This window comes from Rhea americana, unplaced genomic scaffold (assembly GCF_003343005.1).
Source record: "Rhea americana isolate MKP2758 unplaced genomic scaffold, rheAme1 scaffold_153, whole genome shotgun sequence".
Lineage (NCBI taxonomy): Eukaryota > Metazoa > Chordata > Aves > Rheiformes > Rheidae > Rhea > Rhea americana.
The window spans coordinates 677,827-702,138 of record NW_028185628.1 but is presented as its reverse complement, the minus strand read 5'-3'; the positions used below and the strand labels follow the sequence as shown (position 1 = coordinate 702,138).

Genomic DNA, 24,312 nt, shown 5'->3' with positions numbered 1-24,312 from the left:
AGCTCGAAGCTCAAGTGCCTGAAATTTGGAGAAATCAAACTTGGCATTGGAGCTGCCTGGCTTAGCAGCAAAATCTGGATGTTTTGGACCTTCAATGAATCATGCTGTTTTGCAGGAAGTTTCTCCTAGCAGGGCCTAATTTGTACTAAGTGAGTTGTTAAACTTCTTGCAGCCTATTAAAGGATACAAGCAAGCTTTTATTGATATCTGTAGTAATTTGATTATCTGCAAATATGTAAATATACTTGCTGCTGTTTATTTTAGAGGGATGATGTCTCATTGTTTCACGTAAACTTCTACTTGTGTTTCCAGTAATGTTTCTACATATGCTTCTACTCAAATGTCCATGTTGCTTTTACTGCTCGGATTAGTAAATGCTCATCTGTCCAGTTCTGTTTTTAATATGTGTGTGAAACACTCATCTGTTATCAGTGGAAGAAAGGGAAATGGGATGACATCCTGTTCTTTGTGGCAAGTGAAATGGTTTCTTTCTCTTGGAGCACTACTGTGGCCACGAAAAAAGTTGTGATGCTGTTAAATCATAATTGTTTCTGATCATAGAACAAATTCAGTGTCATAACAAATACTTGCAAGTACGTAACACAGATCTCTTTTTTTTTTTTTTGAGCCGTAGTGAATATACTTTATTACTGTTGTTACAGTGCATTGAGGCGGAAACCTGTTTCTAATTGTATAAGCTTAGGCTCGCTTTTCTTTTTGATGGCTTCCTCTTAGTAGTTATTTTGCTCTGGGTTAGTTAGAGATACATTGTGTCTGCCTCAGTGCTGTGACTTCAAAGGTGTGTTCTTGCCCGGTGAGGAATTTTGGCCTGTGCTTGTCAACTTGGCCTTCGTTACCCTTTCCCAGGATCRAAGCATCCCTCTGTCCAACAAAACATTTGTAGCATAAGTTTTTGTCAGCTAAGCCACATCTATGTGAGCTTCTACCATGGTTGCAAAGACAGTGGAAGTTTGGTTTTAGATGCTTTTTCTGGCGTTCCGTAGCTATTATGTGTCCCCAAAACATCAAATATCTTTCTTGGGAATGATTCACTTGCACGTGTAATACTGAGTTATGCTGGTGTTAAGGTTGTGCTGGAATTCAATAGGCTCTGTAATAACGCAGAACTTGCATGTATCGTTTTCATCTCTTCCGTATTACACAGATTGTACCTCTTCTTGAAGCTGTCTACCAGAGATTACAGAATGTTACAGTGAAAGGTCAGTGCCAGAAAGGGGAGGAGAAATAGGCCGTTTTGTAGGTTTCCAGCTCTGTAGGCAGCCTAAAGAATAATGTAGCAGTAGAAAACTTTGGTTCTTCTTTCCTAGTAGTGGATTTGAAGATATACATTGAATGACATCACAGTGCAGATTTATGGCCTTTTCACATAAGTTGGTATGTTCGGGTTGATTTTTCAGATCTTGTATTGCCCCCAAATTCTTAGTCTTAAAATCACAGGTACCCTTTTCTTCTCACTTCACCCTGTGTCTTTACTTTCCAATGTAGCTGCTATTGCAGAAGACTGCATGTGAAAAAARTTGTGGCAGACTATCTCAGTTTTTACAACTCTGCAAAGATAGTCATAGCTAATAAAATAAGAGAAGTCTGGGGGGGGGGAGGAAGGCTACTTCTGGAAACCCACAGAAAGCCTTGATTAATGTGGTGACTCTGTAATAAGAAACAGCCATCTGCTTTGTTCTTTGCACATTGAAGTGCTCACCACAGCTCTTATTAAAGTCATTCTTCTTGGATAGTCACAATGTTAGTAGTAGTGATAGCTTCCCTTGAAATGGCCTGTTGATTGTTTATATTCCAGAGCTTGTGTGTGTCTAAAAAGTGCTTTATTAAAGTTTTATTATGGTGCCTTTCCTTCATTTTTTTTTTTCTCAAAGATATCAGAAGGTATCAGCTCAACCACTGCTGTTGCACATTCTGTCTAGAGACCTGGAAATTAAGTTTTTAACATTCTGGATTATGCATTTCCTAGACTAAACAGTGTATTACCAGTCTCTCTTGTACTTTGTAACCTCATTGCCTTCACTGGGATTTTACCTGAATAACTGAATAACTAAGTTTTGACTGTTTTTTATTTTTTGCCTCAGTAGTTCTCAGTAGAAGACCGCTTTTTTTTTTTTTTTTTTTCTTTTTGACATTATTGTGACACTTATTAAGGCTTTATTTTCAGATGTTCAAAAATGTTTGTAAACAGCTCATGAAACAAAGGGTTGATTTTGTCTAGAATGATGTGATCTTGGATCTGAAATATCAGGAGATTTGGTATTCTCTCCCTCTCTTTCCTTTATCTGTTCTTTTCTATTAACTAATGGCAGTGAATATCAATAATGTTAAATTAATGTTTCGGTTCCAAAACTGCATTTTTGTATCATAAATAGCCCTGTGTGTTGGGTCTTACCTCTTTATGCTTATGCTTCTTAAGCACCTAAACACAATGAAAAGAACAGAATCTATAGAGAGAGCATTTGCCATAAATTCATTCGATTTTCTGTATTTAAAACAGATCTTTAGGTAATTTAACAGGTTTTTTGTAGAGATTTTAATTCAGTAATTAATATAGTATGTTTCATGCATAAGAACTGTGCTAGAGTATGCAAAAGTAGATTTTTTTCTTCATATTAATCGACTGTGGGCACTGAAATGTCTAGTAAATTGGGCCTAATTTCCATCAGCCTCTTGACCAGACATTTGTGTTCTTGCAGATGTCAGTGGGTGCAATGTAGAGGGGAAAAAAGTGTATACTCTTTTTTCCAGTACTGTCATTTCTCACCATAATGAGCACAAAAATAATTGGACAACTGAGCTATCAGTAAAAGGACACACTTCAACATGAGTCAATGAATTATTTTACGGGACAAACTTTAATCTTTAAATGTGATTGTAGATAATTTGTGCTACCATCTGTCCATTTGGAATTCTTTTAGCCTTTTCAGTCGTTATACAGTAAGTGCTGCTGTGTTTAACATTAACATTTGATATTTTACACATTTAATTTCTGTACTGCTGCGTGGTCCTTGGGGAGCTTCGCTCTAGTGCTACATGAGAGAGACAAAGTATTGATCAGTTAACATTTCAGCTACATTTATGTATGTCGCAAAATTAATGAAAATGCCAGACAAAAATGTCAGAGTGCACAAAAAGGTAGAATTTAAATTTGGTAGTTTAATGAAAAGTTTAAGATGTGCATTACCAAAGATGTCCCCTTGCCTTTAAAGCACAATTCATAACTGAATAACTAAAGGGAACCACATATTTTACTTAGAGGAACATTGAACATGACATGTGAGGGAATGTCTAATCTTCGAAGTATTTGGTATCCCAAAATGGCCTCAGTAAAGCACTTTAATTGCCTGCTTGAACATTTAACTGTTACTCATAAAATAAACTTGTTTCCTTTCTCATTTGGAAGCAAAGTACCTTTGTCCAATCGGACACATACTTTTCAGTGTCCTCAAATTAAAGCTTTCTATAAACATATTCTTCTTTTCCTACTATTATTATTTCTCTGAATATTTCTATACATGTGCATGTGTGTACACAGGAAATATTTTTCTTTCTTGGGCTTTGAAATATTGATAAAATGACTCACCCTGCATCCAAGTCATTTGTCAGATCTAACTCACCTTCGCTTTGGCTTCTAATGTTACACAACTCGTATGTGAAAATGGCATAATAGTCTCTCTAGCCTTTGATTAAGTGTTAGTTCTCTTGTACATACACCATTTAGAAGTGGTGTGATGCTAATTAATTGAAACCAAAAAGGAAGCAAAAAAGAAAGAAAAGATGGTCTTTCATAGGAAATGAGACAGTAATTCTGCCAACTAGCTTAGCTTTTGTTAAGGAAAATGTTCAGTGCTACATATTTTGGAAGGTGGGGTTTTTTTTGTTTTTGTTTTTTTTTGGTTTTTTGTTTTGTTTTTTGCCAGAAGCTGAAGGGTAAAGCTTGTATTTTGGAAGTGAGCTGATATGGTACCGTCAGGAGTGTGAATGTGCTAGTGTGCTTGTTGATTATTAAATATTTTCCCATTGTACRGTAAATGCAAGATAACAGGTATTTTGCAGGTATATTTAAGAGCTCATAGATATTTCCATTGTCAATGCCATTTTTGAGGGTATAACATATAAACATCTTCAAATTGCTTTTTACTAAACCTGGGTGAGGCAGTCCATTAGATTAAATATGGTACATCTTTGCCACCTGTTGTCCAGAATTTTAAATTGGAGGAGGTACTGTTACAGTGGCTGCAAAAACCTCTCATATCCTAAAAAATGCTTTCTAAAAATTCCTGTTGCTGTCAAAACGATCTAGTCTCAAAAGAGAGGTTTGCAAAGGCAGAGTGACACGGCAGTGGCAAAGCCAGGTACAAAATCCATTTCTGATGCAAGGCACATGTGTGCAAGGGTCTTTTCAGCTTTTTGTCAGCTGTGTCTTCATCAACCAGAAAGAGATGTACTATGCCAGGCTGCTGTCCTTTTCTTCTTTTAAAAGTAGAACAGGCAAAAAAAAGAACAAGCATCTCAATCCGCTTTCTTGACTTTCCATGAACCAGCAGAACTAATGTGGGACTGCTGCCGAGAAATACAGTAGGATGGGAGCTTTCTGCAACACTTCGCTGTACTCCATGCCATATTTTGGAAAGTACAATAGAAAGTGAACGGATGCATGGCTGATAGATCCCACACAATCATATATTACCAGGATCTATTAGCCACCCTTCATACCTTAAGAACACACCAGCACCAATTGCCCTTAAACTCTGTGCTTACTACACCCATCAAGATGCAATACTGATGTGGAAATACTTGATCTCATCAATCCATGTCTACTCCAGCACTGTGCCAAGTTTTGGGTCAATGTACATTTGCCATATTGTGCGCTTGCATGTGTGGACAGTATTTATACCTTTAATGTTCTACTCTAGTGTTTTATTTTAAAAAAATTACTTTCATTTAACTTAGAGTAAATACATATTTATTAAAGCAGTGTAGGAGCGTGCTTTGTTGTCCAAGCACAGAGCTGCTGCCATTTTAGATAACGCAGAACGTCCTGTTTGCCCTTCAGCTGCCATTCCAGGTGGGCACAGGGGCCGTCTTAGGTTCTCTACTGCATCTGCTCTCACTGTGCAGACAACGAGATGACTTGGATGCTCCAGGGCATCTAAAATGGTGCTAGCTCTATCTTTAGGCACTTGAGTTGCTTTCTAGTTGTTTGTTTTCCCTGTAAATCTATTCTAGATACTTTYCCTTTTCTCAAAATTAGCAAATTAACAACTGTGCGCTGAAAGTACTTGCTTTTCAAAGTTTTTTACATGATACTGTAGGAAATGAAAGAAGGTTAATATACTAAAAGGTCTTATACACATACACTTATGCAGGATTATAAGTAAGGGGAAATGGAAGTGCTTTGGTTGGATAAAATTAATGCTAAATAAAATTTACAGATCCCAATGACAGAAAATTAGTGATGTGCTGTAAACAGTCCAACACCCAGACAGTAAATGTCARAGAAAAAGCTAGTGTAATTTGTGATAAGCCGAATTTAGAAGTGTTGACTTTATATTACCATAATTCATACAAACATAAGTGCTGTATCATAGGTAAATAAAGAAAATTTGGTTCTCAGGTAGGCCACCTTAGAAATAGATAGGGACAGGCTTTTGTTGGCTTTTAGCCACGCTTAACGTGGATGCGGAGGAGGAAGGACAAGGGCAGGCTTGTTACCGCGATGGTGCCGCTGCTCGGCGGGCGTCCTTGGAGGCCTGGGGCACCGGCGGGTTGCGCTTGGCGCCGGGTGTCCGCGCGCCTGGAGGAGAGGCGTCACGAGCAAGCGTGGCGTATTCCTACTCGCACTGTCCAAAACTCTCCTGAGTAAAAAACATGGCAGTTGGAAGATTTCCGGTAGTAATGATACCGGATTTGGTGTCCTGAGGAAAACGTAGTTCTGTACCTTGCCAGCGTGGGGTTCCCTGAGATTCTGTTTTGCTCTCACTGCAGGAAATGTTAGCCGCTTAAACTTCGGTTATTTAAATAGTGTATGTGGGTGAATTACAAAATATCTTACTTTTTCATCCTCTTTTAGTTGAGTCGTATGAGAACCAACATGTAAAATCAGGTTACAAAGCGAGTGTGTTGTTTTTTTATTGTAGCAGCAGTGTGTGTTACAGTGGTCTGCCCTGAAGCAGAAGGATTATTGGCAATGCTGATTTTACTGGAACATTCAGAAGTTAATATACACTAATGTTTCATAAAGAGTTTCAGTATAATAGAGAAAAAGACAATAACCGGATTCATAGTATGCTTATGAGAGAAGCTAAACTAAGGACAATCAATCAGAGAAATAGCATTTCCAAGCTTTTGAAAACAAAACATGCAAGAAGGTTATAAGACAGAAATGAAGTTTACTGATTTATTCTTAATACTATTTAAGGAATCTTCAGTGTGCTTATCTCTGTATAGTAGTTGCTTGTATAGTAAGTATGTGCATGTTAGGTGATACTATAAGCTACAATGGCTGAGTGGAAGAATTAAAAAAAAAAGAAATAATTTTCAATATGTTCAGTTTTACTTGAGAGAAAGCACTTAAGGTAGCTTTGTAATGTTTCAAATATATATAATTAAAATGTTTGTCCTGTTTATGTTTAACACCCCATTTTATAATTTGAATTTGGGTTGTAGAAACTGTAATCCAGGCTATTAATCAGAAAAGAAGGCTTAAAACATGTTTTGCTTCTGCTAGTGCTATAAAACCATGATTGTAGTACATGCTGTATGACTAACAGTAATTGATTTTATTGATGTTGTAAATAAAGTCTCAAAAATAACCTTTAGTAACAACAGCAAAACTTATCCAGGAATTTGCACGGCATAGGCCTAATGTAGTACAATTTGCTGTGCAGTTTCATTCTTTTTTTTTTTTTTTTCTTTTAGTAAAAGAGGTTTGCATGTGTCCCACTTCCAAAATGATCAGGTTGGGCCAGAGAGAGCTTGAAAACTTGCTTCGTACTTTGGCGATAACAGGAGAATGGTGATAGGTGATGTTGCTTGTGCTGTATGACAGCCCAAACTAGCAGAACTGGCATGAAACATGACTGACTAATCTATTCCCTGTATCTCCTGGGACAGCAGGAAAYGGGAGTGGAAAAGGCACGTACGAGACATTCTCTCTCAGATCTGACGCTGTGCCCCGTGGTGGTGTCGGTAGCTGCTCAGCTCTTTGTAGCTCCTTGCGTTCAGACACTGGCAGGTGTCATTCTGCTCTTCCCTTCCTTGTGGCCTTCTGCCTTGTTCCTCAGCAAACGGCGCACTTTTCATACAGTAAGACTCACCTGAATTGCAATAAAACTTACGTGGGAAAGTACTATGAAGCAACTGGGCACTTAGGCCTGGACTAAGAAAACTTCTTTTTTCACAATTGGAGAAACTTCTTTCTGACAAAAATATGGGGAAAAAAGCAATAGTTTGTCCCTTGCTTGTCATAATGTTTGTGTGTCAAGTGCGAAACCCCTGAAGCATGATGTTGCAGAAGAATACTTACAGAGATCAGAAGTGCTGGATTTTTTTCATTTATTCTTTTAAATTAGGCATGAGCTCTTCAGCACATTAGTAGCATAATCCTTATTTTATAGAGTAGTCAGGTTAAGCGTTCTTTCCTCACAGATTGTTTTCCATATCTGAAGACCTAAGATTAAAGCCATTCTCGTATAAAATGGTTACCTTGATGCCTCTATGAACCACCCGTCCACGTTGTTTCCCCCCTTTGCTCTCTGAGACCCTTGGACATTCTTGGCTGTTGTCCATTGCCAGCAGCTGCAGTTCTTGGTGATGAGGCTTCGATGAGAAGATTACAGTTCAGTGAGAACGACTGCTTTTAAATTTCTTAAATAAGGGGCCAAACCAACAGAGGAAAATCCTAGCATTGCCCTTGTTGCGTTATTGGTAAAGTTTGGGTGTCTACGGTGGCCTGTCTTGCGCACGTGCATGTTTTACTGGTCACAGCAGTACAAAATGCCGGAAAAACTGCCTCAAAGATCCTTTCAATTAACTGTCATTGCACCAGACAATGTTGTTTAAGTAGTTTTTCAATACATGAAACTGCTTTTCCAGACTACAGGGGAATGTTAGTTTTTTACCAAGTGTCATGTTTGAGTGATTTACCTTCTGCAGGAAAGTAGAATTGCAGTTGACCTTGAAACAAAATGCCTGTAAACCTCATAGCCACTGGTTTGATATAAACAACCGTTTTATTAGTTTCTTTAGCTATATAAATTACAAAATAAAATTAATAGGGGATTATATCCCAAAATCTGTTTACACTAAAGAAGACCTAGCAAATGCATAATTTATTTTCGTTTCATTGGTAGATTTTATTTATTCCAGATTACTAGCCGAGTCAAATAATCCAAGTGTTAACAGTTATTCAGTGGAAATGAATCTGAATTTCTGATCAGAATTGTTACTGAAGAGAAAGAACAACTAATAACTCCAAGCCAAATGGTTGCACGTGATACTGAGTAGACTTGCAACTGCACAGCAAATCTTCAGGGTTTTGTTCGTTTCCACGAGTACTGTCGCTCTGAGGTTGCAGGATACCAACTGCTTTCCAGAGATGCAAACACTACAGAAAGAAACCACTATCTTGAAAAAGCAGATATTGGTATAACGTAGTCGGGTTTGAGATTGACCACTGCTCTCTCAGCTGTCGTTAGCACTGCAGAGTTGTGTGTTATAACTGGTAATGTGCAACTGGAACTTCTTGGGCAATTAGTGTGCAGTACTGCCTGAATAGTAGACATGATTTTTCTCTCCACAACTGTATAGTAGCTGTGATTAGGCAGGCCTGTATTCCCATTCTAATTGACTAGCCTCCTTAAGTAGACACTGCTCATTAATGAACAGACGGACGCTTTCTAACCCCATTAGAAGGAAAAAAAAATAGTAGAGAAATATGAATAAGATAAATTGTTTTGATACACTGCATATATATTTTGTATTCATCAGTACTGTATATTTGGAAAGTGGTACTGTATATTTGGGAAAGCTACGATTAAAAAAAAAAAAAACCTCAAGTCAGTGTTAGTGCATATCTGTGATCCTCTACACTCAGTATCTCTCTTGTAAATCATAACTTGAGGGGTAAACATAGAAAACTGAAGCCAGATCTCTTAATAGTAGCAACGACAGTACAAATGCATGACTTTTTGCCATTTTGCCGTGTTTTTGTCGTTGTATATGTATACATACATATACGTATTTCTATATGTATATGAATATCTGGTATATGTGTGTGTTTGTGTTTAGTTTGAGAGTCTCCTTTCTATATTGTTCTCATCTTAATGAAGTCAGCGGGAATCATATTTTTGTTYTTTCTGAGATACCTTTTTTCTGATTCTGATTTATAAAAGAGCCGGAAAATCTCATCCTTATCTCGGACCAGAGGCAGACGTATACTCATTTGGAACTCTATTTCCCAATGACAAATTCTTAAATTGCCAGAGAAAGATGTATTTTTGGTAATTAAGGTTAGCTAATTCCTTTGAAGATGGGTGATCGGTGCTGTAAGGAATATGGTTAATGACTATTTAAATGTACTTTTAGGTAAAGCAAGAATAACTATTTTGTCTTAAATACATCATTCTTTTTACTCTTTTTCCTTAAAGAAGATCTAGTGCCAGAAAAAAATGTAGTCCTTTAACAGGACTGATGAATTTGAAAGTAGGTGTTTTTAATATTTGCTGCCATCTTAATTATTACTTGCTTAAAGCACCACTGTTAGCAGAGAGATTATGAGTTAATAAAAATGTCATAGTATTAGTATATAAAACACAATGTAATTTTCCCAAGTTAATGATTAACAGTAAGGCCACGTTAACAATACTCAATGCTAAATCCCTAAATGTTTTAATTCCATCTTTCAGGAATGGTGTTTTAATACTGTAACAGATAAACACTGAAACATTTTAGTGATACATTTTAAAGAGGAAATAACTAATGAAACCTGTTTAGAGCATGTTTTGACTTGTTATTTTGAGTGTTCTGTATCATGTCAGTATGTTCCTAGCATTGCAACTTGAAATGAATCTGAGTAGTGGTTTGAGTATTGGATATTAATATTCCCTAGTGCAACTCCACTGAAACACATTAAAAATATTTATTCATCACAGTCTATTAGCTAAAGCATTTGGAAAATCTCTTTGCTACACTGGTAAGTCCTTATACGAGTATTCCTTTCACATACGAGAGTCACTGGGGGTGAGGGGGAGGCGTGTGTGTGGTGGTTTAACCTCGTAAGACATTTTTGCTTTGTTCTAAAGCTGCTTCAGGTTTTTATTAGGTATTTTGATTCCATCCGAATGAACAGGATATATCTCTCTAAATTATGGATTCACTTGAGCATTACTTTTTCACTTATTCAGACTTGAGAAGTCTGGCAGGCAGTCTAATGGGATGATAGCCTGCACTGAAGTTACCTACCACAGCAAGAGCTGTCCACCAGGGTCAAGTGCCCTCTTACCTTCTCCCTGAACACCTGCAAAGTGAGCTGTCCCCCATTCAGGGCTTTAAGAACAGGTCTATTGTCATGAGAAGCAGCGTTTGTTTCTGGGAGAAAATTATTCCAGTCCGACTTTTGAAAGGAAGACAAGGCTGTTATTACTCAAGGGATATTAGGCCTCACTGCTTTTCTGAGAAAACAAATTTGCTGTAACTTTATCTGTAATTTAGTACTGAATGGGTGCAAATAGAGTCTACATTGTATAGAATGCAAGACAGAAAATAAGGGTTTGTTAAAGCCCTAAAAGGGATATGTAACCATTATATTTCTGAAAGCAGCCTTATCAGAGCTGTAGGTTGCAAAGGAAATATTTTCATTACAGCCTTAGCATTAAGCATCTGTTTTGAATTTACTTAAAAGTACTGTTGAAGAAGAAAGGTTTCTGTCTATATGGTGAATATGCGAAAACTCTTAAGTTCCCTGGAAGTGAATACGAATATTGCCTTGCCTAACAGCCTACCCAGTGAAYGATTACAAATAAAGACTATGCGGATCGCTTGTTGCAAGATTTGTTTCTTCCCTTTTTACAATAGATATAATGGTCTTGTTCTTCTCATGTTCTGCTTTCTTGAAGAATGTGTCAAAATGCTCAAATAAGATTTACCTTGTATAGATTGAGTCTTAATTGTTAACATTTGACAGGAGAAAATAATAATTTTAGTTGTTYAAAACCCTTCTCCTGTACGTCTAAAAGAGCTAAGCCCTTGTARATGGCGCTGATGAAGTAGGTCTAAATCAGCCACGGTATTGTATTTTATCAAAGTTCATTTTTACCGTTGTATGCTTGTTCACTCCGTTTTGTTCTGATTAGGTAGCAAACATGCAACCTGCTTTTCTTGTATTCTTTTATTTTTCCTTTTTATGATGGAAAAAAACCCGTGCAAGTTTTGGCAGTTGGATCTTACCGCTCAGGGAAGTTAAAGGTAAGAACTTAATGTGGTTTCTAATCAGCTGGCAGCTGTCATTAGTGAGTGACAACGTAGTTAATCCCCCCCGACGCGCAAGCCCGCGCCTCCGATCTCCCCAAAGCAGCGAAAGCCACCTCCAGGCGCTCTGAGAGCAGGCACTGAGCGTCTGACCCAGGATTTGAACCGGGGGATCTCTGTTTAGCATGCTTCATTGCCTCCGGTTCACTGAACTCGCCCTGCTGCTCCTATACTTAGAATGGCTAATATGCCTAATTTAAATTAAATTATTTTAATTAAATCATTCAACTGCTTCTCGCGATGCAGGATAGGTATGAGCTGTAGCTGACAGGGCTGAAAAATTGGATGTCTTGACTCGATTGGACCAAAATTAGTTAGCCAAAGATGACTGCAGATTCTGAAGCAGGCAAAGCAAAAGTCGTTTGTGAAATGGGGATCGCACATTAAACTAGAACGCAGCGTCATCCTGGCTGTCCTTGCATATAGGTGTATCAGCGGCATTCCTGCCGCTGGTTTTTCCATCGCGTTGTGCTACAAGCGCTGGTGCCGCAATTTGCGGAGAAGGCGAGAGGATGAGCAGCCTGAGCCGGGGGGGGTTGCGAGTTCAGGATGGAAAGAGAGCTCAGCTTGCTTTATCTCCTGATTTGAGCAGTCCTGGCATTTGCCAGTCGGAGAAAGCAATGAATTCTCTGCTGCATCACCGGCGAGGGGGTTTTTCATAGGTARCCCCTCGACAGCTGATGACACTGCACCGTAGTACTCCGAGGCTGGCRCTCATTTTATTTTCTAGGCATCTCCTCTTGCAAGGAGGAAAAACCCAACTGATCGCTCTCCCCAGATTAGAGAGCACGCAGTAAAGCGCGAGCCCCGAGGAGCCCTCGCGCGGGGGCTGAGGAGCGCTTTGGGGCGGGCTGGTCAAGCTCTGCTGGCTGCCTGGCGGTGACAGCGGCCGCGCTCCGGGACGCGGGGCCGCCCCCGCGGCTCGCGAGCTGCTGCCTCGGGAAGCTCCTCTCTGCTGACGTGATTTTTTACAGCTGGTACCTGAATAACGCGTCGTGTAGTAACGCAGCAGAGCTTACGAGGAGCTAAGCTATGAATGGGTTAAAAAAAAAAAAATTATTTCTGGAGGTATTCTCTGTGTTCACCTTGGTGATACATGCATTTTTTTTTAAAGTTAATGCAGTTTAAAAATCATTTTAAGTTTCCCAACATGAAGGGAAGAAATGAGATACTGGATTCGCAAATAAAAGCTTTATTGGTTTATGACAAGTAATCCATCTTTTTGCATTAGGGCAGCATTCTACCTCAGATTATTTTTCATAATTGATAATTTGTGAGTCATATATTTCTTATCTGTTCTTTTATGGGTTTCTAAATAGTGAATGATGTCAAGGTCAGCAAGCTTTCATAAAGGAAACGTTTTTATTTTGCTTTTTAAGTTTTGATGAGTGTTTTGAAGAACTTTATGAGCGTTTCAGGCAAAAAGTACAAAGGAAAAAGGGACAGCAGTTTTCCTGATGGAAACTTCATGCAGCATAATGTTACTGCAGTTCAAGGAGGAAATGAATGTTAGGACACGTATACAGTACAAGAACAAAGTAAAAATACTTAGCAATTCTTTTGCATTTTAAGTCAGTTGTGATTTATAGCATGGCAATTAACTTTCACAAGTTAAATTCATTTGTTCAGCAAAATAAAGAATATTTGCGTGATACTGATCTATTTTTATTATTTTTTTAATCAGAAATATTTTTACAGTAATCAACAGGCCACTGTTTTCTTTGACCATAACATAAGRGTGTTGCAGTCACCTGCCATCCTCATTTTTAGAAAGAATTCAATATTGGTGGTGGATTTAGAAAGTCTGAAGGAAAAAAAAAAGCTTTTCTTCTAAAATATTAAATGAGATTCCATGTTGCTACATTAGTTTATCCCAGACAAGTAAATAATAATTTGAGCATGTGGTTTAAAATTTAGGTTGCCTAATGAAACTACTAGTAGGAACTTTCCCTTTTATTGATGCTTCTCTAGCAACCTGTGAGTGTCACCACGGACTGTGCTCGTGGAGCTTGTGACACAATTAAAAATAGGGAGAACTAAATAAAATATGAATAAGTTCAATCAGTGGGAAAGGCAACTTAAAATAATTTACAGACAACTATATAGGAGGCATAAAATATTTTTAAATATTAATTTCAGGGCAAATTTGTTATGAATGTACTGTTATAGCTTATGTGGTTCAATGTTCATTATCACGTCGTCTGAACAGTTTAATTATAGWGAGACATTTCTATTAAAAAGAATGATTCAGGATTATCTCCTTAATTAAAATAGAATTGAGCTCATTTAATTGTGATGTAATTATATTATTATATATAGGAGAATGTCATTAAAATAACATAAACAATTTACAGTTTCTAAAAATGAGAAAAGAACAACTGATAATGCTATACTTGAAATTTCATCTGAAAACTGTGAATAATTGAATGTTTTAAATTGTTTGAGTTTAAAAATCCGTAACAAGATTAATAGGATCAAAATATTTTGCCACTAAAATGTATTTTAGTTACCTAAGAGTAAAGCAATGAAGTTATTTATCATTGCTGAATACTTTTTATTTTATAATATATCTAGAATCAATAGATCAATGGTGTGTTTTTTTTCCTGGGATTCAATTTTTTTTAATTAAATTTTATTTCTTTTTTTTTCTTCTTTCTAACTAAGCTGGAATTAGTTAATAATGTGTCCTAACTATTTCAGAAATGTGCTTGGATCTTACGCTCTGTACAACTAGGACTCTTNGAAAGAAAGAAAAAAAAGGAGAAAAAATGCATTTTTCAGCTCATTGGATTACTATTTTTAAATTCCATAATTAATTGAAGCAAATAGAAGCATATCTTCACATGTAGTCAGTGAAAGGTATTCAGGAGTTGGACAAATGGGCACAGAAATAACTCATTTTAAAATACTCCCTCTCATAGCATTGTAGTKATATTAATAAGTATTTAATTGTACTTTTGACAGGTTGATGTCCTTTTGTCGCTGTGGATATAAAAATATAGCCTTTAAATACAAAAGTGCTGAACTCTGTATCTGAAAGGAAAAATAAATTCTCAGTTATTACTCTGTAATATAAAATGCATTTAATAATCTTCATCTTTTTTTGATATTTATACTACCTGAGGACATGTTTTTTTTTTTTTTTTTCCCCCAAAAAAAGAAAGTGTCTCTAATTCATACAAAAGCCAGAACATACTTGTATTGTATGGGTTGCCTGAGTCTTAGTTCATTAAGTGCAAGAAAATGCTGCTGCTGCTGATGTTACTACTGTTCTTACTTATTGTTTGTATTCCAGTAGCATCTTTGGTATACTGGGCTCATCACATGGCCCCTGGTTTGAAGACTTAACAATCTGAGCCTGTTCCACCAAATTCAAATCATGTGTAAGTTATTTGTTGTATCTGACCTGAATGGAGAAAGAAAGGAACAGGTAAAAGATATAGGGACGAAAAAACGTGCACATAAATTCCTGAAGCTTCCCCAGCATCTCTTAATCTTAAAAATTTTGGAAATACCGTTATAGTTAAGCTATTGCAAATAGCTCTCAATGTGATTATTCTATGGAGTATCAATTATAATATGGATACAGGATGGAAATATTTTTATGGGGTACAAATATTTCTTGTCAGAAAATTAATGGCTTGCAAGTGCAAGCACTGAATTGTGATCTTTAAACAGTTAGAGCCAAAATTATTTGTCACCTTAATCTCTGAAATTTGTGTTAGAAGGAGTTGGATGTTGTTTTATTGTTGAATAAAAAAGAGCATTTTTTATGATACTAAAAATAATTTAAATATAGATTTAAAAAAATCTGCACCAGTCTAAGACTTAAATTGAATTAACCAAAAACCTTCAAGAGTATCGAWTGAAAAAAAAAGAACTTTTTTCAATGTAACGTATGGTCTTTACCTTGAAGTTAATAAGGATTTAATCTAATAATGCTAATGCTAGCTATTTTCTCATAAAAATAGGATTTTTTTTTCTCCCCTAATCTCCCGAGTGTCATTCTCCAGTGAAGCCTGTAGGTAGCGCCCTTGCATCACAAAAAAGACACTGCTTTTTCTGAGACACAATCACTATTTAGGTCGGGAAGCCTTTACTTGTGCAGACCTCTAAATGTAACTAGTATTATTTGCATAATTTCCAGACTTTGATGACAATCTGTGATCTTAAGACAGTAGCCTAAAGATTACACATTACGTTGTTTGGCCTTATAATTCACTTCTATCTTAAGCATATCCTTTTTTTTCTTTGGAACTGGTAGAGGAAAGGCACAACAGAACACTGTAATGAGGAATCTTGAAGGTACCTTGTAATTATTTCTTTTAACAGACTGTCCATCAGGTATTAATACATGTGTGTAATTCTACAATTACGTATAACATTTTCTTCTCTGTTCTGCAAACTCGGTGATACTTGATCTCTTTCAGCTCATCAGCAAGGCAAATTCTATGACTGTAAACAAACTCTCAGTTGCTTCTTTTGCTCTTGTTCCTCCTTTTCACTGTGAACTTGATGCAATGTTTATTYGAGTCAGCAGCTATCCTTTGAGTTGTCCTCTCCTGGCTCGATGGTGCCCGAGTTTCACTGCAGTGTCACTGCAGTGCAGGATCAGCCTTTCTCAGAATGCTCCTTGTCCATACGAGGCGATTACCCTTTGCTGGTGGTGTTTTTATCTGCTTTTTCAACGTTTTGGACTATACAGTAGCAAAAGATTTACTGTAGGTATTACTTTTAAATCCAGGAGTTTTCAGGTAGAAAATTATCCTGCAAATTATCTTTAGAGTTTAACTTTATTACTTGTGCCTCGGTACGTGCCTGCTAATGTCACTGCTTCTGTTTCTACAGCCCAGCAGTAGTGCACCTTCTCTTAAAATGAGAGTTTTTCTTTTGGAGTTGCTTAATGCAGAATGTCTCTAGGTTTGTTACTCTCTTAGTAACTAAATCGGTACTGCCAAAGAAGATCTGATTATTGTCCTAATCCACAATTATGGTATGCTGAAAAAAAAAACGTTGACATTTACTCTATTTCATTATCTGACAATAAAGCACYGAGGATAGTTACGTTCCTGTAACTTGCCATTAAAAATAGACCTAATATGCACATCATTTTTCTTTTATTTATTTGCTTATTGGCTAAGACTGTATTTAATTTTGCTGRAATTTGCTAAGTAAGCTTTAAAAAAATCATACAGAGCTCTTATTAAKGTACAAATTTATTGTTTTCTCAGTGGACTGAAGGTTTGAGAAATGAGCGCTGTATGCCGAGAGCCTCCTGTGAACAAACTCTTTTTAAATCATATTATGTGGATGTTTCATTGTATATTAGAACACCCAAAGTCATATGCAGGTGGGAGGGAACTAACTCTTGAATCACTGTAGCAGCAAAAAAGAAAAAAAGAAAAGAAAAAGAAAAAAACCTCGGGATTATCAGCCTTTCAGCCTGATCAGATTATCGGAGTTTCCAGCCTTTCTTTTTTTCCTAGAACAGAATGCAGTTTTGTCATAGAGGAAAGAAGTGCAGATAGATTTCCCCTCCCCACACACACACACACAGTGCTGCTCTCTGCGATTTTTATAAGATGCAAACCTCCTTGTTTTGCCTGGGCGGGTGCAGCCATGGTTAACAAGAAGAGCTGACCTGTTTTTGAAGGCCCCGCTTCAACTGGCAGTGTCAGGAGCCAAGTCGAAAGGCTGCTGGTGCTCATAGCAAGTGGCTGGACCAAGGGAGTCATCCTGCAGCAGCACGGGGGTGCTGGGGGAAGGAGCAGGCCGGGTGGAGGACTTCATAACCACTGAGCTCTGTCAAACACAGGCAGCTACTCCTAGAAAGGGGAAGGAAAAGTTTTAGTGTGAGAAAAGGAGGCTTTTCTGTCTCTAGATTAAAAACAAACAAAAAACCCCACTTGTTCTAGTAGTGTTTTATTTTGCAAGTCTTCTGTTATGTGCTTGTGATGATACATGTCTTTGTGTTGGATATTTGATACAGAGATCATATAGTTACCAATTTGCGTAACAAGAAATAACTGTGTACAGACGTGGCTGGTCATTTTTTTTTCTTTGTGTTTATTTCTCCATATTTCTATTCTCAACAAGAAAAAAAAAACTACATAAAATGTGACAGAAGAGTATTTAACTGCTTGATTTGAAGGATGATAYGCTATAAGATGTCCTTTTCAACTTTTCATAGTTATATAGCAGTAGGTAGAAATCTATTGGGTCTGTGGCAGGAAGATCGTAGAGGAATACAGTTATGATGCTACTTTATATTCCTCTAAACTTAAAAGAAAATCTTGAGAGAGAATAAAACAATATCTCTTGATAAACTTATGCTAAAACTACTATAATGCTAAAATTGCTGTAGTGCAATTTTGACTTCCTACCCCATTTTTCTGTTTTTTTTATTTTTATTTTTTCTTAAGTGAACTAATTATTTTTCAGGAATTATTCAGGGTATGAATACCAGATAGCTCTCACCATGCATGGGGTATTAGGGTGATGTAAAACTTCTGTATCACAGATACCATGAAAAGTAATTTAACAAAAAGAGGCATTTTTAGTGTTTGTAGTCATTTAAAATTTACCTGATAATCTATTTTAAGATGTTCTGTCTTTTGATGACATTCAAGCAATTAGATCAAACCCTTTCTCAGTAAAGGGCAGACTTAGTCCATGTGAATGTGTTTACCTGAAATATTCCTTCTCTTGGGGAAGAATATCTTCTATTATCAGGAAGGTCCACTGAGCAAAGAACGGGTGATTTGTCACTGTCAAGACACAAGATCAAATTTTCTAAGGAAAAAATTGGAATGCAATCACAAGCTTTCACAAAGTAGACACTGAGTATTGTGGTCCTCCTTTTAATGTATTTTTCTTTTTGAAATCTGACACGAATAAACATTATTGAAGTACTGTTTCAGGGGATTACTAGTATTACTTTGTGATGTGAAAAACCTGAGGCCAGATTCTCTTCACATTAGGCTAGTTTTACATCAGGATTTGACTTTATTGAATTTTCCCTAGTTTGTATCATTTTTAGATAAAGTTGCTGGTAACTATTCCTTTAGCCCTTTAGGAGGGAAAGGATTACATTTTTGGTAATGACACCTTCAGTTAGTTTAAAATCAGTGTTGATGAGATCTAGACTGCACCAATTTCTAGATTTCTGACATCAGAAGGGCTATCTCTAGATTACTACCAGTATCTGAATTYCTGTCATTTGTAAGATACTTTCCTGGCTCATCAAGGACTTTCATTTTCTGGTGTTGGGAAGCTATTGCCTCAAGTTGTARTATAAAAGAATAAAAAAATTCTTAAAAGAGAGTTATAGAGAATTACAGCCAGTTATAAGCCTAAATCTTTGATTTTAATGTGGTAATATTTTAGAGTGATACGTAAACTTACACTGCTTAGTTTTTAGCTTTTGCCTTCTGAAGTAGCTGGACCTTTTCAGGTTATTCATGCCTCCAGAAAACGAAAATCATCAGATTTTTCACCCATCTGTAGTGAGAAATCTACTAACAACCTTTAGTGTAAAATAGTCAGGTATTTCGAAAACAAAAAAAAATGTTGTTTGGAAACCTGACAGTTCTCATATGTAATTGCAAGTTAATCAGCGAAGGACCTTGCTTACATCACTCCTGTCCTATTTCCAGGTAGTCTCTGGTGTTCGTACAGAAGTTAGTCAGGCTTGATTGAGAGTCCCAAGATGCAGTTGCAACCTTGAAATTAAAAAAMCCCTTTTTGCCAAGTAAGTCCTTCCTACTCTAATTAGTAAACCTCAAGTGTTCCCATTTTAAAATATTTTGGTAGTTACTGAATTTTCTTCTAATCTGAAGTCTTCAAAAAGAAAACCAGTCAATAGTATGACCACGTTAAAACTTTCCTGTCCCTCTGCTCTCAGACGAGAGTAATCATTTTGCTCTGAGGTGAAATGTATTAATTTCTGCCACCAGTCAATTAATCTGCCACTCAATCTTYCTTTCTGTACCACTAGAATACTCACTTGCAGGGACAGAAATAAGCCTGTAAGTTAAGTAACTTTAATATTAAGGATAAACATGGTTAATGAAATAGTAAGTGGCAGAACAGCCTTTTCAAAATTTCTAGTTCTCACCCTTGCTTCTCTGAAGGTATTAGGTGAGCCATCCTTCTATTATTTCTCTTTTACTGGAAGGATCACTTGTCTTTTGAACAAAAAGTTCTATTTTGTTTTCCTGCTAACAACAGGAATARAAAAACTATCAGTTTCCCTTTGTCCTAGTTACCCAGAACAGCTGCTTTTCTCCCCCCCCATGACTAGCTGCAACCAACCACCTGAGAAGGCATCATTTGTTCTGTTGCTTACGTTCTTTTCTCAGGCTGCTTAGGATGAAATAACAGATTTTCTGAAAAAAGAAAAAAAAAAAAAAGGCAAATGTCAATAGTTGTTAGGAACTACATAGAGAAGGAGAGGAAGTGAAAGATGGCTGGCAGTGAAATGGAAGGACTGTCTAGTGGTGGTACTAAGCATGATCCCAGGAGGTCCATGTTTGGTCCCTGCCTGGCCCCAAGTTCTAATGGACTAAATTTACTGGATAAAAGCGTATCGTCCAGTGTTTCCTGCTGGCTCCCGTTAGATCCACAGAGGCACTTGGGAAACAGTAGGTGTCCCTTGTCTCCGGAAATATTCCTAAAGCGTGCTTACCTTGCTACCATAGACGRTGCCTGCTTGCTGGGGTAATAGTTTTGGCGAACAGGGTCAATGCGGTTGGAAGTACACAGTGCTCAGGCATTATCCAAACAGCTACCTTCCTTCCTTGCCCTTGCCAGGTTTTAACTGGGTGCTGATTGTTCGGTACCACCTGGAAACGATTCCTTTCCAAAGGGGAAGTTGCATAGTTAAGTCCTTGCATCCATATGTTCAGATATCTCWTACTTAGGGACAGTTTCATAACAGTGCTTGCTAACTAATTACACTGAAGCTCTTGTAATCTATCCAGTGCTTTTCACAAGTGATTTTGTTAGCGAATTCTGAAATTTGCCATTTTGGACACTGGGAATTCATTTTCAGTTTGGGGGTTACATGTCTGTATTGGAAGATACCCTTTCTCATTGTTTGTATTTAGATTTGATTCACGTTCTCGTATTATAGTCTTGTTCCCCTCTCTCTAATGCGCTTCGGCATGTTTTTCTGYCCTGTTTGCTTGGGGCTCCGGATTACGGTCGAGCCCAAGCGTGCTGCCTGCCCACGCTGTTGGCAGGACAGCAATCACCGTTTCGGATCTCGAGCGTGCGGCTGCTGAACCACACAGAGATGCTYGGGCACTTGGCAGTCAAACTTGGCCGGCTCAAACTCTGGCTSTGCCTCTGCAGAGGGCAACTGGCTTAAGCACCGTGATGTGAGAAAAGTCAAGCCCAGCTGAGCGCGCTACAGAAACCACTTCACTTTTCCTTCTGTTATCCGTCTTGATCTTACCTAATAATGTTACTGAGCTAACATACTCTTTGGTTTCTTTTGGTGCTTGCTTTCAACTTCTTGTGGGTAGGTGAGTAATAATCTTCAGCAGATTTTTTTTTCCTCACCCCTCCCTTCAATGGTGTGTGTGAGCTGACCATAAAGTAACTTTAATTATGTTACTGTGCCAGCGTGGAAGGGCTTAAGATCTCTGGAAATAACTTCAGATACTATTCAAGAGTATTAAACGTGATGTGCAGCTATGAACATTTGGAGATGCGCTTTCGTGTCCTGATTTTGATACGGTATGCTGTTCCTTCCATCATCTGTGTGTTAAGAATGTAGGTATGATGAAGCAGCATCATGCTTTCTCTCCTAGCAAGGAAAGCTCTAAGGAAAAGAGGGTTGGGTTAGCAGAAGTGAGAAGGAAGGAAGAAGAGAAATACTTCTTACTCTTACCTGAGGTGATTTCAGTTCAAGCTTTTTTTTTTTTTTTTTTTTTTCCTGCATGTTGGTAATAAAATTTTTAAGAACAAAATCATATACATTCTAGTATGTATCTGTTTTCTCCTTAAATTTTAAGAAGAGAGAAGTTCTACCTCAACTGCCAGTCTTGTTAAAAGCATGCTTTATTAACACAGTTTTGCATATTAAAAAAAAAAAAATCCTGATTTGTACCTTGGAGCATAGATTGTTAGATTGATTTTGACAACAGCAGGGTTAAAATCAAGAAGGACACTGTACCTTTTGGTATTTATTATAAAAGCAGTAATAACGTTGTAACATTGTATTGCTACTGTCTATGAAGMTAAGCCATCAAATGAATCTGAGCCTATTTATTTCACAGCTACTTTAATTTTACCTTTTGGTTTTTTTTCCTGTCTTAATGTTTAAGACCTTTTCTTTCCAAGTCTATTTAAGCAATGCAAGACCTAAATCAATCCTAAGTGGCAACCATTTCCAGCAGTGTTGTGCATGGCTGTGTGTTAATTAGCTGAAATAGATTATCCCCTGGTGTGTGGCGTAGTGTTTGCGGTAACTTTTAGTGTGCGTAGTTTGCAGYGGATTTCGTGTTTATTTTCATGTACTGAGGCAAATTCTCAGTGTGTCTTCAAATTATCTCCTTGGGGGTGTTTTCCTGAGCTAATCCTGACAGAATCTTCCTGCCAGATATGCCCATCATCAAGAACCGGAGAACGCTGCACATAGAGGAACCTCTGTGCTTGGGGCTGTATGCAAATTTAATGCCCAGCTCATTTCTGTTCCTCTTACATGGATGACAGACATTTTAACAATAACTTTCGCATTTCCCTATGGAAATCCCRTTGTATCACTGTATGTATACGAGTGCATGCATACATTTACTTTGTGTTTGAATATAACAACAGGGACACCTATACTTGTAAATATGTTTCATGCCTTTTTTGTGTGTTTACATGGAGATAAAATGTACATAAGAAAGCTTTGTTGAGAATGCAGTCGTCAAACAGCTCTTTATCAGAGATGTATCTAGATCCCAGGGAGACTTATCAGATACTAAAAAATAGATAGGGTGGAAAATGTGATAAGCAAGAAATTGACACTGAAAATAATTCTACAGCATTGGGGGCTTCATGCTTTCACRTGGAAGCATCGAAAATAAGCTTTTGTTTTCTGATGTTTGAAGCGGGCGTAGTCAGAGCAAATGATATTCCGACAATTGCAAATAGAGCTTTYTGCAGATATGTCACAATCTTCGTGACTGAAATGAATTCTCCCTGGTGCTACAGTCTTCTGGAAGGGCTGGGAAGTAGCTGAAGTGTTACTAAGTTTTTTTTTTCTGCCATTTTAAAGGCAGTAACTGAGCTGTGGGCACTTAAACACTGAGATTTGTACATAGGTGCTGAAATAAAAAGTGACTTGCCTGACGGGGGTACAGTATATGCTCAGTCCCTCTCCTCTTCCTATGCATGTGCTTTCATGCACATACACGTGTGTACAGGCATCTTTCTGAAAGGAATTACAAGAAGGAAGAATTGCATCCTTTTCCTGGATTGGAGACGGGATGTATGCCTGTTACTTGGTCTCTGTAAAGCCAACATTTGCTTATGCATGTTTGTAGGTTTAAATTTCAGTAGCACAAAAATCAGCCTTAAGACTATTTTTAAAATGGATATTTAAAAACCGTGGAGAGAGATTTGAAAGAGATTTTAAGTAAAGTAAAGCATTTATAGAGGGAAGAGTTGTTTTCTTTTGTATTCAAATTTTTGATTATTTTTTGATTTGATTTGGTTCTTTTCAGGAATTCCTGGTCTACCTGAATACCACATGTGTGTTAAGAAAATGTTTCCCTCTTTCTCTCAATTCATTTTAGTTCAAGTTGCAGTGTGGGTTTAGATAACTATCATCATCATACTATTGTGTGTGTGTGTGTGTGTGTGTGTGTGTGTGTGTCAGAGTACTATTAGAAAACTTCTGCTTTTTTTGATTTTTTTTTTCTGAAGTAGGAATGACAGTTTTATGGTGGTGGTGTGAAGAAGAAGAAGAAAACAACAGAAACCACCCACCTACTAAAATATTCAAAGATTACCATCAGAGCTTGAGAAAAAAWTCTGTAAAAGTAATAGTAATATGTTCAAGTTTAAAAATACACTATAGGAATAATTCAACCAATTGTCTTTCTTTTTATTCTTAGAAACAAAWTTGTTATTCATTTGGAGAGATATAGCTAAAACATAGTTATAGTTACAAAATACATATTTATAAATTTCTGGTTTTCTACCTCTCAACACTGCCTGCACTAAAGTCATGTTAAAGAAAACTAAAGTGCCTCATAATAGCAGCTGATTTGGCATAGCATATTATACTGTGTTCATTTTAAAGTCAATTAATTTTAAAGTCAATTAATTCACAAATAAAACCCCATTAGTGTAGTACTGAATGCTAGGTAACAAAATGACTAGAAAGAAAGAGTTAATAAATTACTGGATGGTATTTTGACATTATTTTTGTAACTACATGGGCTGATGAGCATTAAAGCATAAGGAATACATACAACTTCCATCACCTTTATACTTACTAACATTACTTCTTTTTACTTCATTATTATTTCCTTCTTTTTTGATTGTATTTTTTTYCCCTTGCTTTCTTTATCTTTTATTGGGCTACATAATAAGCTGCGAAGCCACTAGTTCTCAAACTATAATTTGTAGTCACTTTCCATAGTAAGTGCTTTCCAGTTGTAAATCCATATTAAACAGTGTGTATTTAAAAGTTTGATGATAAGGTTGCGTGGTAGTCTGGAAGAAACTGTGATAACTTAAAACGGCCTCTCATTTCAAACGCTT

The 24,312-nt window shown here is 37.1% G+C and overlaps 1 protein-coding gene across 1 annotated transcript in view; it reads left to right on the top strand.

Moving 5' to 3' along the window:
* The window catches only part of MCTP1 (multiple C2 and transmembrane domain containing 1), a gene marked incomplete at its 5' end in the record, with an annotated part of 265,870 nt that overhangs the window by 172,820 nt on the left and 68,738 nt on the right, over positions 1–24,312 (top strand). The gene's annotated exons all lie outside the window — the stretch shown is intronic.